This window comes from Triturus cristatus, chromosome 2_2 (assembly GCF_964204655.1).
Source record: "Triturus cristatus chromosome 2_2, aTriCri1.1, whole genome shotgun sequence".
NCBI lineage: Eukaryota > Metazoa > Chordata > Amphibia > Caudata > Salamandridae > Triturus > Triturus cristatus.
In genome coordinates this window covers 1,132,659,871-1,132,674,916 of record NC_140582.1, presented here as the reverse complement: position 1 = coordinate 1,132,674,916, position 15,046 = coordinate 1,132,659,871, and positions in this window count along the sequence as shown.

The following is a 15,046-nucleotide window of genomic DNA, read 5'->3' as shown; positions in this document are numbered from 1 at the left end:
AACGATTCGTTTAAAAAGGACATACACTTTTCAGACTTTGAGCCCCCTTTACTAGAGGAGACTCCCCAGCAGGAGTACAAAGCTAAACTTAGATCTAAAAAGTCAGAACCCGTTTGATCAATTAAGTCCACTGGGTGGTGAAGCGGTTGAACATGTATTCTGGCTTGCATAAGATCTTGGATACTACGGATGAGAAAAAGAGCAAGATGAAAAGCAAATACTGTAAAATATTACGTGGTAGATGTATAGTGACTTTGATTTTTTTATTTCTTCTGTGCATCACGATGATATGTATCAGCTTAATACTACATGCTATTTTTCCTCCTATTGCCTCACTCTTACACTCTACTAATGATACCATAAAGCACACATTCAGTGATCTGCCATCCCATGAGCTATTGTATCGACTTGCCTTACGCAACAATACCTTTATTCAGATGCTGCACCATTCACATCAGACTAGCAATGCTACAGACTGCTGGGTCTGTGGCCGACTTCCCCCGTATCAGAAGGTGAAGGGAGTGTTGCCTCTTTTCCCATTTCCATTCTCCCATAATGGTTCTTGCGGAGCATGGTTTGCCTTAATGACATCCATCAATGGTGATGCCAAAGAATGTCAAGACAAGGAGTGTAGGGGCGACTGGGTATGGGGTAATTTGAATAAAGTCATGAATAAAGCATGTTTCCCAGATGAAGAAGGTCTTCCCCAAAGGAAAGGTACAGATCTAGAAAACGAAGAGTATCTGCAAGGAAATGCGACCCTCGACTTTATAGTGTTGAATGTTAAGCCCATACACAATTTAAGTCCATCCTCAATCACAGTCCTGCCAGTAAAAGGGAACTTGTGTGTCAGAAAAGAAGGCTCTGTACATTTGGGGCACAGCGAGTGTAACACCATACTGGTGTTTAAAGACAAAGGAAAGTCTTACTTCAGATCATCACGACACACCTACTTTATTTGTGGCCAGACAGCCTATGTGCAACTGCCCTTAGACTGGGGTGGGACGTGCTATATATCATTTCTTCTACCACCCGTTTTCTTGGCCCCATCGAACTATCATCAAAATCTCCAACTAGCACTTATCAGACACAGACGAGGGCTCGATGCCTCTGGCATTGACCAGACTGAAACAGCTTGGGAGCAATATACAGATTTCAACAAAGGATTCTTTTTCTTCATAGGTCCCGTCCAGAATAGTAAACTTATCCGCAGACTAACAAGGATTCTAGAAACAGTTGCTAATGAGACTGCATCAGCCCTGGGGAACTTGACCCAGGAACAGTCTGCTATGAGAATGGTCGTTCTTCAGAATCGTCTTGTTCTTGACGTCATCCTAGCGGATAGGGGCGGGGCCTGTAGGGTCATCGGTTCCAGCTGTTGCGTTTTCATACCTAATAACGCACCGTCTGTATACAAAGCAATAACAAGACTCCACAAGATTGCCCAAAGCATACACCAAGACCCAGGCACGTGGACTTGGTCCAGTTGGCTCTGGGAAATAATATCAGCATGGGGATGGAAAGTGTTGACAGTCTGTGGACTAATACTACTGATGATATTCAGTTGTTGCCTATGTCTGCAGTGTGGCCCGGCCATTTGCGGCCTGTGTGCTGCTGCATGTGTTCCACATCCCCATTTACAGAGCATTGAAAATGGAAAAATAATGCTGCAAGAACAGATTGACTGTCTCATGAGAATAGATATGACATGAGGGTCCACTAGGGGACAAGGAGGGAATGAGGAAAATAAAATATCACAAGGCCTATGTGTCCCCGTGTGTTCCCCACCACTCATGTGCACATACATGTAACCTATGTATTTCCCCTCCATGGCCTGTCTATCATGATGCTTATGCTATAACGTGGCCTGCCATAATCCAGTCTCCCATGAGAGAAACGACAATTCTGCTCTGAGGCCTACACGTTTTGCATCATGTTTTCCCGCATTTCCATTATTTTGGCTCAGCCAGAGCCGAAAAGAGGTTTCAGACCTCAGAACGCTCTGAAAGCTGTAGCTGCGTATCCTTGGCCTTGCACACTTGGGCCTCAGCCAAAGGGGCCCCGACCGAGGTGCCGAGACAGTATTGAGCACGGTTATCTGCTTACTCCTACCGAAACCACATTCCTGCCTGGAGAAGGAGGGATAAACATGACCCATCTGTAAAGGAGAAAGCCTAGCCTTTCTGTCTCTTTTTGTGCGATTACAAAGCTCACGTCAGTGAAAAGCCCATAGCCCCCATGTAAGACTTTAGCAGTAAATGAAGAAATAGATGCCACATTGGCTCTTGGTGATGGGCAACCTATGTCACGAACCAGTCCCTGCTCCAGACTTTAGATATCAGATAATACAAGATGTGCTGGTCGCCCTGACACTGAAGGCCTCACTTCCAGACTCTAGACTCCCTGGTTGCATAGCAACCCTTTCACACGTCAGTTACACGTCATGCTCGAGTTGAGCACAAGTAAGGCAAAGTTCCAGTAAAGTTCCAGCTGATCACGCAACCCCCTCCAGGCATCCACCCACCTATGACACTTACCTATTATCATCAAGTGGACGCCCACCTTCACGCCTACTTACACACCCACATGCTCTTATCTCATTCTCTCTTGCTCCGCCTGAAGCACTCCTGCTTACGTATATTATTACAAACATATATATACTGTACTCTGTGAATAAAGTTTGAGAATATGTTTTTGAGAATCCTGGTCCTGATCCCTTGTGGTGATGGAACTATTCTCCCTATAACTCGAGTTATTTGAATAAAGCCCTTTTTGAACCTGACACCACGGACTCAGCCTCTTGCTTCATGCATGATCATATTGATATATAGAAATTCAGAACGCGTAATATTTTATTTACGACAGTGCATGTACCTAGTGTGGAAGTGCCACTTCTAGAAGTGGGCACTTCTGTGTGCAGTGTGTCTGGCGTGTGATTGGCTGGAGCTGGCTGGTGAGCCTGGCTCCAGGAGTCTGGTTGGGTCTGCCCCAGTGGTGAGTGTGAGATTAGCATGCTGATGGCTGGGAAGGAGTGCACCTTGGACCTGAATAGGGCAGGGTTTTCCCCACACAATGCTGGCTCCACCCCCTGTGGTGCGACTGACGACCCTAGCCCTGCCAGTGAATAGAGTGAGGGGCAGAGCACATCAAGGGTGCTCCCCAACCAGCTGCGACTGGTTTTCCCCCTCACCCTGAACCCAGAACAAAGGGATTTGGTGTATAAAAAGGGGCTGTGTCCCCTTACAAAATGTTCTCGTTCTGTACTTGAATCTGCCAGGGGCGTGCTGCTGCTGGGGCTCAGGGGAAGGCTTGCCTCCCTGGGCCCTGCTCAGCCCCTGGATGCCCTGGACGCTGGAGGACTTCTGGGACCATTCTTTGCCATTGCCCCATACTTTCTAAAGGCCTCTTTGCTGGGAGCTTTTTGCTCCATCTCTTTGTGCCTCCAGGACTTTACAGAGACTTCAGGCAGCCGTTTTTAGCGCCCTGGGAGCGCTGTGGTGCTTTATTTCTTTGAGGAAGCGCTGGATTGTCGCAGCACCGGGCTGCACCTCACCGTAGAGGGAGGGAATCCCCAGCGTAGGGATTCACCCGCATTTGCCTGGTCGAGCGGGAGCCCACCCCGCTTCATCCTGTTTCTAAATTGCGGGTGCCCACCCCGTGATTGTGCTCCTAGCGAGAGCCCACCTCGCTTCATCTTTATCTGCGGGTGCCCACCCCGCATCTGAGCCGTGATGGAGTCACCGCCGCGGCCCGAGCCGCCTTTGAAAATCGCCGCTGCCGTCCGCGGCCCGCCTGGTTGTGGGCGGGGCCGCGGGATGGAAGCGGAAGTGCCGCCATTGTCCCCGGAGCCTCGCAGGCTCCACCAGAGAAGTCCCGGTCCCGGAAGAGGGACCGGGCGAAGAGAGGAAGCCCGAGACCCGGGTTTACTGTGAGCACAGCGCGGGGCTCCCATCTGCGAGGGAAGCCCCGCGCCGCATGAGAAGTGCTGCCGCCGCCTCCCGAAGAGGAGTCCTGCCTGAAGCCCGGTAAGTGAAGCAGGGCTGGGGCGGGACTCCGCCGGTGTTGGGAGTGCAGGTGAAGGCACGGGTTGTAGAGTTCTGGGGCGGCCCCATCTGATAGCGGGCCACTCCCAATGGGGGCATAAGTATTTCCAAGACCCACCCCGGTGCAAGTTGTTTCCCGAGCCCCGTGAGGCTCCCAGGTGAAAAGGGGGCATGAGTATTTAGAGCCGTGAAGGCTCCAACGAACGGGGGTATTTTGTTTCTCGAGTCCCCGAGGAGGACTCCAACGTTGGGGACATATTTGTTTTAGGGCGCCCCTGCGCTCCAACGCTATGGGGGCCTATTGTTTTCAGGAGCCAGTGTGCTCCAGGGGACATGATTCCCAGAGCCAGATGGCTCCCACGTTTGGCACAGTTTGTTCTAGAGCCTAGAGGGCTCCAAGGATTGGCGCAGTTTGTTTTGAAGGGCTAATGAGAGCCCCCTGCTGCTATTTGCCTTCCCCAGCTGCGCAGCACTTAGTGCCAGCTGCAGCGTTTAGGCCCTGTGCTTGTCCCCAGCTGCCCAGCAAGTAGTGGGCAGCTGCTACGTTTAGGTTCTGGCGCAACCTGGACTCTGATGTGATTTTGGTGCTAGGAAATGTACGGTGTAGTATGTTTTGCGCACCCTGTGTTCATGCTTTTGGTGCTAGGAAATGTGCTGTGTATAGTATGTTTGGCGCACCCTGTGTCTTATACCTCTAAATGTGGTTATTTCTGCCTAGAAGGTTGTTTTACCTGCTTAGGTTGATGGTAGGGAGAATGTACTTCCCTGTGCGATGTGCGCCCCTAGTATAGTTATACCTAGGTGGTTAGGTCTAATGAGTTAGACCAATGAGAATTGCATAATGTGATTTATGCCCCTGTGATAGATGCAGGATAGGTTTTATACCTGATGCTAGTGTGATGACGCTGAGGTCATTATTGCGCCAGTAGAGACTGGTTGTGCTCTACAGTTACTTTGTGTTATGTTCTACGTTTACTATTGGTGATTTGTGCTATGTTCTAAGTGCTAATTCCTGACAGTGGTCCATGTGGCCCTGTCCCCTGTATATATAATCCCTTGTAAAATCTGCCCGTGCCTGTTGGCACATTGTAGAGTGTGTGTTTTTATCTAATGTGTTGTGTATAATACAAAGGCTATTTTTATAGAATACCTTGTGTGGAGTTTCCTTTGTGGTGGGCCTTGGGTGTTGTTGCTGGGTGCGCGCGCAAACGCTTTACACATCGCCTCAGGGATAAGCCTGTCTGCTCGTGCCAAGCTACCAAGGGGGTGAGCAGGGGTTATCTTTGGCGTGTAACTTCCTTGCCTGACTAGAGTGGTGGTTTCTGCCTGGCTTTGGCGCAAGCCCTAGCCAACCAGAAATCCCATTTCTAACATTGGTGATCAGCGGTGGGATTTGGACTTGCGTTTGCGCTGTACCGCAGCGGCAACTGGCCGCACTACAAAACTCTGCATTTAGATAAATCACATGGTATAGGGATTATTGTTTTAAGTTTGTTTTTAATTGTCATTTCTTTGGAAATGTGTTTCTTGTGCACTGTGAGTTAGGTGTCCCTAGCTCGGGAGGGTAGATCATCCCCCTTAGTGCATTGTGTTTTCTGGATTCACCAGAGGGTGGGATCCAGTGGTGGCAGCAGATGTGTGTCCAGTGCATGTATTCCCATTTCCAGTTCCAGGGGTAGTGGTACCTGTGTCACGTGGTGGTCAGGTTGAGAAATCAGGGGCGGTAGAAACTGTCTTACCAGTCTTGGGAGGGGTTTGGGGATGAATGTGTAATGCGCTGGATGAATGTGAATGTCCCATTCCCAGTTCCCAGAGTAATAGTACCTGTGTCACGTGGTGGTCAGGTTGAGAAATCAGGGGCGGTAGAAACTGTCTTACTAGTCTGGGGGGTGTGAGTGTGGATGAATGGTGTGAGTTCTCTGAAATAAGGAGCTTGCTGGTTGATTGGGTGTGAGTTCTCTGGGATAGGGAACTTGCATTGGGGAGTGATTCCAAAAGTAGTGGCTGAGGTGTCTTCCAGCCCAGCGTGGTGGAAGAGGTTCAGAGTAGCCCAGCTAGGTCTCGGTGTAGGGGCTCACGTCCTGTCTCTGCGGAGAAGGAGTGGGTGGGACTGCGTGTCTCCAGGTGCCCGAAACCCAGTGTCAGGGCCTGGATGGTTTCTTTAGGGAACATCAGGTCGGGGGCCTAGGCTGAACCAATAGGTCATTTGAGGAGGATCTCCCAGTGTCTAGAGGACGTGGAGCGTCTGTAATCAGAGCTCCAGTAGTCCTGGTGTCTGGCGGTACCGCTCCAGTTGGGAGGGTGCGGAAGTCCAGAGGGAGGGGTGAGAGGGGGAGGGATTCCCCAGTGGGAACCAGTAGGTCAGGGACCAGCCGGGAGGGCTGTGTCGCCACTGAGTGACCGTGGTGTCGCCACTTCTGTCCTGGGGGGTCTGCACGCACTGTCAGATGGACAGGAGGTCGTGAGATCAGCGCCAAGCAGACTGTCACACGACCCATTAGGTATGTGTCACCCTCGTTAAGTCCTGGTTCACCAGGCATCTGACCAACCCTCGGTTGGGGAGCCAGTAGTCGGTGTTTCCGGATCTGGATGTAAGGGCAGCTGTAGTCCTGAGGGCAGGTGGGGCTCATCTTAAGTGAAGAGACCCTGCTCTACAGTGGAAGGGGGTGCAGAGGGAGGGAGTCCTCGCCTCTGACCCCTTGGATCCCAGGTGGTAGACCAGTTGGTGGAGAGAGGTCCTGAACTGGTGGGAGAGTTGTGTTCTGGTGGGTGCTTCCCTGGGAGGGTGCGGAACCCCAGAAGTAGAGGTAGGGTGGGGCATTCTTGCCCGTGACCTCTGGTCAGCCTGAGGGTGCGGACCCTAGGTTGAAGGATCAGTGGTAGTTGGGAACTACACTGAGAGGGAGAGTGGAGAATGGCTTGTATGCCAGGGGTTACTACCCCCCACTCTGGGTTTGGCAAGGACCAGTGGTATCTGGGTGGCCTAGGGCCTGGTCCTGGCCGTGGACAACTAGGTAGTACCAGTGGGGTAGCCTAGTTGGGCCTGAGTTCTTTTCGGTTGTTTTTTTTTCAGATGGAACAATATTGATTGAGAATGGCGTAGAACCGGAGAGTGTCCCTGCAGTGCGGGCCTGCGTCCGTGTTCTATCGCCCCAAGCAGGGAAGACCATCACGGTGGTGATTGGTCTGCCCTGCGTTTTGGCTGGAAGGGAGTTGTGTTGGACTTGGCCCTTCTGGCAGGTTCACCCCTGAACTTTTTGCTTTTTATTGGTGACTTGGTGTGGTGATTTTTGGTTTCTGAGCACTTTCCCTGTGTCCCAGGGTAAAGTGCGTGCGCGCTCTGAGTGCATGTGGTGAGATAGGCCTGCCCTCCCATAGGAATGCATGGGGAATGAATGTGTCCCCAGTAGTTCCTGATGCGTGGGGTGTGCAGGCCCGAGTTTGGTATGTGCGGACTCGTGTGATTGAATGCTGCGCGATGATGTGTGCGGCGTGCATGTACCTAGTGTGGAAGTGCCACTTCTAGAAGTGGGCACTTCTGTGTGCAGTGTGTCTGGCGTGTGATTGGCTGGAGCTGGCTGGTGAGCCTGGCTCCAGGAGTCTGGTTGGGTCTGCCCCAGTGTTGAGTGTGAGATTAGCATGCTGATGGCTGGGGAGGAGTGCACCTTGGACCTGAATAGGGCAGGGTTTTCCCCACACAATGCTGGCTCCGCCCCCTGTGGTGCGACTGACGACCCTAGCCCTGCCAGTGAATAGAGTGAGGGGCAGAGCACATCAAGGGTGCTCCCCAACCAGCTGCGACTGGTTTTCCCCCTCACCCTGAACCCAGAACAAAGGGATTTGGTGTATAAAAAGGGGCTGTGTCCCCTTACAAAATGTTCTCGTTCTGTACTTGAATCTACCAGGGGCGTGCTGCTGCTGGGGCTCAGGGGAATGCTTGCCTCCCTGGGCCCTGCCCAGCCCCTGGATGCCCTGGACGCTGGAGGACTTCTGGGACCATTCTTTGCCATTGCCCCATACTTTCTAAAGGCCTCTTTGCTGGGAGCTTTTTGCTCCATCTCTTTGTGCCTCCAGGATTTACAGAGACTTCAGGCAGCCGTTTTTAGCGCCCTGGGAGCGCTGTGGTGCTTTATTTCTTTGAGGAAGCGCTGGATCGTCGCAGCACCGGGCTGCACCTCACCGTAGAGGGAGGGAATCCCCAGCGTAGGGATTCCCCCGCATTTGCCTGGTCGAGCGGGAGCCCACCCCGCTTCATCCTGTTTCTAAATTGCGGGTGCCCACCCCGCGATTGTGCTCCTAGCGAGAGCCCACCTCGCTTCATCTTTATCTGCCGGTGCCCACCCCGCATCTGAGCCGTGATGGAGTCACCGCCGCGGCCCGAGCCGCCTTTGAAAATCGCCGCTGCCGTCCGCGGCCCGCCTGGTTGTAGGCGGGGCCGCGGGACGGAAGCGGAAGTGCCGCCATTGTCCCCGGAGTCTCGCAGGCTCCACCAGAGAGGTCCCGGTCCCGGAAGAGGGACCGGGCGAAGAGAGGAAGCCCGAGACCCGGGTTTACTGTGAGCACAGCGCGGGGCTCCCATCTGCGAGGGAAGACCCGCGCCACATGAGAAGTGCTGCCGCCGCCTCCCGAAGAGGAGTCCTGCCTGAAGCCCGGTAAGTGAAGCAGGGCTGGGGCGGGACTCCGCCGGTGTTGGGAGTGCCGGTGAAGGCACGGGTTGTAGAGTTCTGGGGCGGCCCCATCTGATAGCGGGCCGCTCCCAATGGGGGCATAAGTATTTCCAAGACCCACCCCGGTGCAAGTTGTTTCCCGAGCCCCGTGAGGCTCCCAGGTGAAAAGGGGGCATGAGTATTTAGAGCCGTGAAGGCTCCAACGAACGGGGGTATTTTGTTTCTCGAGTCCCCGAGGAGGACTCCAACGTTGGGGACATATTTGTTTTAGGGCGCCCCTGCGCTCCAATGCTATGGGGGCCTATTGTTTTCAGGAGCCAGTGTGCTCCAGGGGACATGATTCCCAGAGCCAGATGGCTCCCACGTTTGGCACAGTTTGTTCTAGAGCCTAGAGGGCTCCAAGGATTGGCGCAGTTTGTTTTGAAGGGCTAATGAGAGCCCCCTGCCGCTATTTGCCTTCCCCAGCTGCGCAGCACTTAGTGCCAGCTGCAGCGTTTAGGCCCTGTGCTTGTCCCCAGCTGCCCAGCAAGTAGTGGGCAGCTGCTACGTTTAGGTTCTGGCGCAACCTGGACTCTGATGTGATTTTGGTGCTAGGAAATGTACGGTGTAGTATGTTTTGCGCACCCTGTGTTCATGCTTTTGGTGCTAGGAAATGTGCTGTGTATAGTATGTTTGGCGCACCCTGTGTCTTATACCTCTAAATGTGGTTATTTCTGCCTAGAAGGTTGTTTTACCTGCTTAGGTTGATGGTAGGGAGAATGTACTTCCCTGTGCGATGTGCGCCCCTAGTATAGTTATACCTAGGTGGTTAGGTCTAATGAGTTAGACCAATGAGAATTGCATAATGCGATTTATGCCCCTGTGATAGATGCAGGATAGGTTTTATACCTGATGCTAGTGTGATGACGCTGAGGTCATTATTGCGCCAGTAGAGACTGGTTGTGCTCTACAGTTACTTTGTGTTATGTTCTACGTTTACTATTGGTGATTTGTGCTATGTTCTAAGTGCTAATTCCTGACAGTGGTCCATGTGGCCCTGTCCCCTGTGTATATATAATCCCTTGTAAAATCTGCCCGTGCCTGTTGGCACATTGTAGTGTGTGTTTTTATCTAATGTGTTGTGTATAATACAAAGGCTATTTTTATAGAATACCTTGTGTGGAGTTTCCTTTGTGGTGGGCCTTGGGTGTTGTTGCTGGGTGCGCGCGCAAACACTTTACACATCGCCTCAGGGATAAGCCTGTCTGCTCGTGCCAAGCTACCAAGGGGGTGAGCAGGGGTTATCTTTGGCGTGTAACTTCCTTGCCTGACTAGAGTGGTGGTTTCTGCCTGGCTTTGGCGCAAGCCCTAGCCAACCAGAAATCCCATTTCTAACAACAACCATGTTGGATACTAACGCGCATGCGCAACAGCTGCTCAGCAGATTCTTGCCCCTACTGACGTTAAGTGTATTCGAGTTGTATTATATGTGAAACACACACACGTAACTAAGTACGTTCGCCTGCCTAGTACTGAAGTACCTCTGGCATTTTCCATCCTTTAAGCTAAACATTGTAATTGTATTTATATAGCGCTTACTACGCTTTAAAATGATATAAGCTAGTATGCAAAGCTGAATTATCGAGAAGCCAAGTGTGTTTCTGTTGTCTATGTTTGCAACCTGTCTCCTCTGCACTCATCAGCAGGCAGAGTTGCTATCATTCCCAGACAAGCATTTGCAATGCAAAAGGTCTCACATATATGCGAGTTTGAACTATTGGCATTGTAAATGGCAATGCCTTTTATTTATGTTTTAAAAACCAAAACATAAAAAAATGCATTGTCATTTACAATGCCAAAAGCTCAAACTTGCGTAAAGCGAGACCTATTGCATTGCAACTGCTTGTTCATTCTGTTGTTTGTTTTTAATGTTTTAGTATAGGTATAGTGTAGTTAGGTGTTAGTATTCAGATGTGTAATTAGGTCGTTGTTTTTAAGTCTACTTTCAGGTTTGTGAGTGGGTGAGAAGTTAATGCTTTGTTTTTCACCCCCAAAAAAGAATTAAACATTTATGAAAATATACCAAGAAAATGTATATATGTTTAGCTTTACATGTAGTTAGTAAATGTGTAGGTGTAGTTGCTGTTTGTTTTGTACCGATCTGTGTGTTTTAAGGAGGGGTGGGAGGTTGATGTTTAACTTGTAATTTGTGTATGGTTCTTACGGTAGTTTAAGATATGTTAAGATAGTGTAAGGTGGTGTTAAGGTTCGTTAGTGTAGGGTAGGTATGTTTAGGTAGTTTAAGAAAAGTTAAGATAGTGTAAAACAGTGTTAAGGTTAATTTGTGTAGGTTAGGTAGCTGTGGGCTGTTCATAGAGATTTTAGATAATTCTTTTTTTTTTAACTTTCACAACTTCGTAATCATTCCATATTTAAGAGTTGTTATCATTGAGTACATTGAGTTGAGTACATGAAGTAGCTATTGACCTGCAGTCTTTGAAGGTATATGTTGCATTGTCAGAGGCTCATGGGCAGGTGGTAGTCTACCTTGATTTGGAGTAAAGTTAGGACCCTTTACTATTCTTTAGGACCTGTAAGTGGTTCTCTTTGGGTGATTTTACACACATCACAATGCCAATACGTGGCACTGTCCTTAAAAGAGCTAAGGCAGGTGTAGTTGGCATGGCTTAGTCACTATAAAGTATAGATTCCTGGCTGTGCAGGGACACACACTGGTGGCTGCCACTACCGCACAGACCCTTGCACCATTATGAATGTGGGAGAAATCATGAGTGGGTCCACAACTGCCTGAAGAACCTCCATCATCATCGGCATTGACTACTTGCTAAGCATGGCACTTCATGCATTGCTTACTAATTTCAAAGTTTCATGCACATAAGTCTGCCATGTCCTCTACCCCTGGGGAGGTGTTGCTGTGTTCCTGTTCCGAGCTGTGGCTCCTACGAAAATATATTTGTACAAAAGATGTAATGTGTGGTTACACTCTCACTCAAAACATATGAGGCCTCTCAGGGGCAGAGAAACACACATCCCCTACTTATCCCAGAGTAGCATTATTTACCATTTATCAGTTGACACAGGGCCCCCACAATTTGCCTTGCATTTCTAGCAGACTGACATCCAAGGTATTGAATTGGCCTTATGCATGCTAGTGTGGTACAGGTATGATGTTAATTTAGAATAACTATTGCCATGAATAACTGTATATTAATATTACAACCATGCAAAAAGATGTTCAGTAGGATCTCTTCAATGTGAGTATTGAGGCTATTGTGTTAGGAAGATCATGTTTTCATGCTCACTGAGAAAGATAAATGGGAATGGGTGGAACAGTGTTATGGCCTCACATGCAACGCATACCCCATTTATTGCATAAGCATATTTGTGTATAGCACTGTATGTCAGCCAAGTTAATGCAGCTTATTTTCACACCCTGACAGTCCATTGGAAGACAACACATGCCTCATTATGCCATTGCAATGGATGTACTTGTTGTTGGTGCATTTCCAACAACAGCAGGTGCTAGTGACTTTAGCTCTCTTTTCTTGAGATGCTAAGAAGTGAGGTATGATAGTACACACCCACCATAGTATATGTAGTCCTTTCCACTGCAAACATACAACACTTTGGTTTTTAAAAGTGAATTTATTTCCAAATGTGGGTCGGTCAGCATGAGCATTTTTTAAGTGTTTGGGGCAACAACACTAACATTGATTGTGAGCAAAGGATGACCAGACAGAGTCCATTTTGGAGACATATGAGGGGACAAAGTGATAGACACAGGACCATATGGGAACCAGCCAGGTGGCACAGACAAATGTTATCTGGTAGTTAGCTGACGGAAACTCCACATCTTCCTCCCCTGATGGGTGTTGTGCCTCCCCTGCAGTGGGGGGTATTAGTGTGGGAGGCCTCTGAGGCACACACACATCAGGCACAGAAGAGGTGGCTCCCCTGTCCCTGACAGCTTTTGTTTGTACCAGTAAGGAAGGCAGCACATTGCTGAGAAGGGCCTTATGGGTTCTTAAAAATAGTCCAACTTGTGCTCCATAGATTCCAGGATGGTATGAGTGGCCACCAGCCAGGTGGCAACCTCACTGGTGTCAGATGTGAGGGGTTGTTGTTCTTGGCTCTCCCTCCTGACACCAGCAATGTCAGTTAGGGACTGATCCATACTATGGAACCAAGGGTAGGTGTCTCTAATTGCCTGATCATATCTGTATTAGGACCGAGACACCTACGGACTTCTTCCTAGGTGCCTACTAGAGTCTCCATCCATGCTCGCACATCATTAGCCATTTGCTGCTGGACTCCTACCACTCACCACTAGAAGTAAACTTAGGGACCCCCAGAGTCTGCAGCTGGCCTTGGACTGGCAGATGGGGCATGACTGTGGGTGGCTGTTCCTCTGAAGGTTTTAAATAGTGCGAACAAGACCCTTGTGGGTATCAGAGCACTTTACAACAAATATAGGAAATAGAGGAAATTGATATATACATACAAAATACTATTAGAAATATTAGTCCAGTGGTAACTATTACAGCATAACAAATATTTACAAGACTGCAACTAATAGTTCAAGTAATTTGGCCAAGAGAATCGATTTCACTTCTTCTTTGAAGATTGCCGTGTGAGGGTTCTGTCTTGGTTTTGGGGGCAAGGCATTCCAAATCATAGGGGCCATTCCTGAGAAAGTGTGGTTATAAGTTTTCTGTTTGGAAAATCGTTGTGGTTTCAGTAGCAGGTTACTCCTGGTGGTTCTGTTACCACCTGATAGTACAACTTTTTCCGCAACATATCGTTGGGTTTGTGATGCAGTGCCCTGTGTGTCATACATGCGATTTTCAAATGGATTCTGGCATCAAAGGGTAGCCAGTTAAGGTCACGCAGGTTCGGGGAGATGTGACGGTTTCTTTTGGAGCCTGTGATTAATCTGGCGGCAGCGTTGATTGTTGCTCTTAGAGGGGCTGTCGTTGATCTGGGAAGGCCACAGAGAGCGACACTCCCATATTTCACTCTGGGGATTACTAGAATTTGGACTGCCTGTTTAAAGTCATTTGCGGGTATGAATGGTTTTAGTCTTCTTAATGTGTTCAATTGAAAATGTGCTCCTTTAGATGCTACGCTGATGTGATTCTGCATATTTAGCTTATTGTCCAGAGTTATTCCGTGCGGTTGGCCGTCGAGTGCTGTTAAGTGCTTCATCCATTCCATGATGATGGTTGTTTGGCTGGGGGCGCTATTAGGAGGAATTCTGTTTTTAGAGTGTTTAATTTTAGATGGTCATTTGCCAGTCAGGTCTGCGTTTTTTGGAGCATTGTATTGAGGGACATGATGTCCTCAAGTGGGTGGACCTTAATGTAGAATTGTGTGTCGTCTGTGTATATGTGGTATTGGACATTTGAAGAGTTGAGAAGCTCGGTGAGTGCTTCCATAAACAAATTGAAGAGTGTCGGGGAGAGGGAAGATCCTTGGGGTACTCCTAAAGTGACTGGAGAGGGTTTGGATAAAGATTGATTGGTCTTGAATCTTTGTGTTTTGTTTTGAAGGAAGGAAGTGAACCAATTGAGAACAGTTCCAGGTAGACCCATTCTATTTTTCAGGAGGTCTAGTAGATTGTTGTGTTTGACGGTGTCGAAGGCGGAGGATATGTCCAGCACGATTAGTAAACAGGCTTTGTTTTGGTCCAATATTTTTAATGCATCGCCTATTATTTGGGTCATGGCAGATTCTGTACTGTGCCCTGAGCGTTTATAGAATAATTTCTTCACTGTAGAAGTTGAAGGAGTCCCAGGCGGCGTTGCTTTTGAGGTCAAGCTTTACGGAACAACTAAGCGGGTTCCTGAGGGGGGTCCTTGAGGCGATCATTTGAGGGTCGGTGAGGGCTAATAGGTCGTTAAGTAGGTCTGTCTTTATGTTTTCAGTTTTTGTTGTGAAATAGGATGCAGATGTCTCACAGTTGGGGAGTGTTTCTGGATTAACTTGAGGTGAGTGGAAGACACCTTTAGATTGAGATTTGATTATTTATTTCGAAAAGTCTTTTGGGACGATTCTTGTATTGGTCTAATTGTTTACAAATGAAGTCAGTTTTTGATCGTCTGATATTTCTGTAATAGGCGATTCTTGTGCTTCTGAGTAATTTGAGGTGAATAGATGGTGGTGCTGCTCTCCATTGACGTTCAATTGTTCTTAGTGCTTTTCTGTCTTCATTTAGCCTACCATCATACCATGGGTTTGAGACTTTATTGGAGACGCTTTTCAATTGTAGTGGAGCTATATTGTCTAATAACATGTTCATAGATTGGAAGTAGTGATTAGTCAGATCGTGTACGTCAT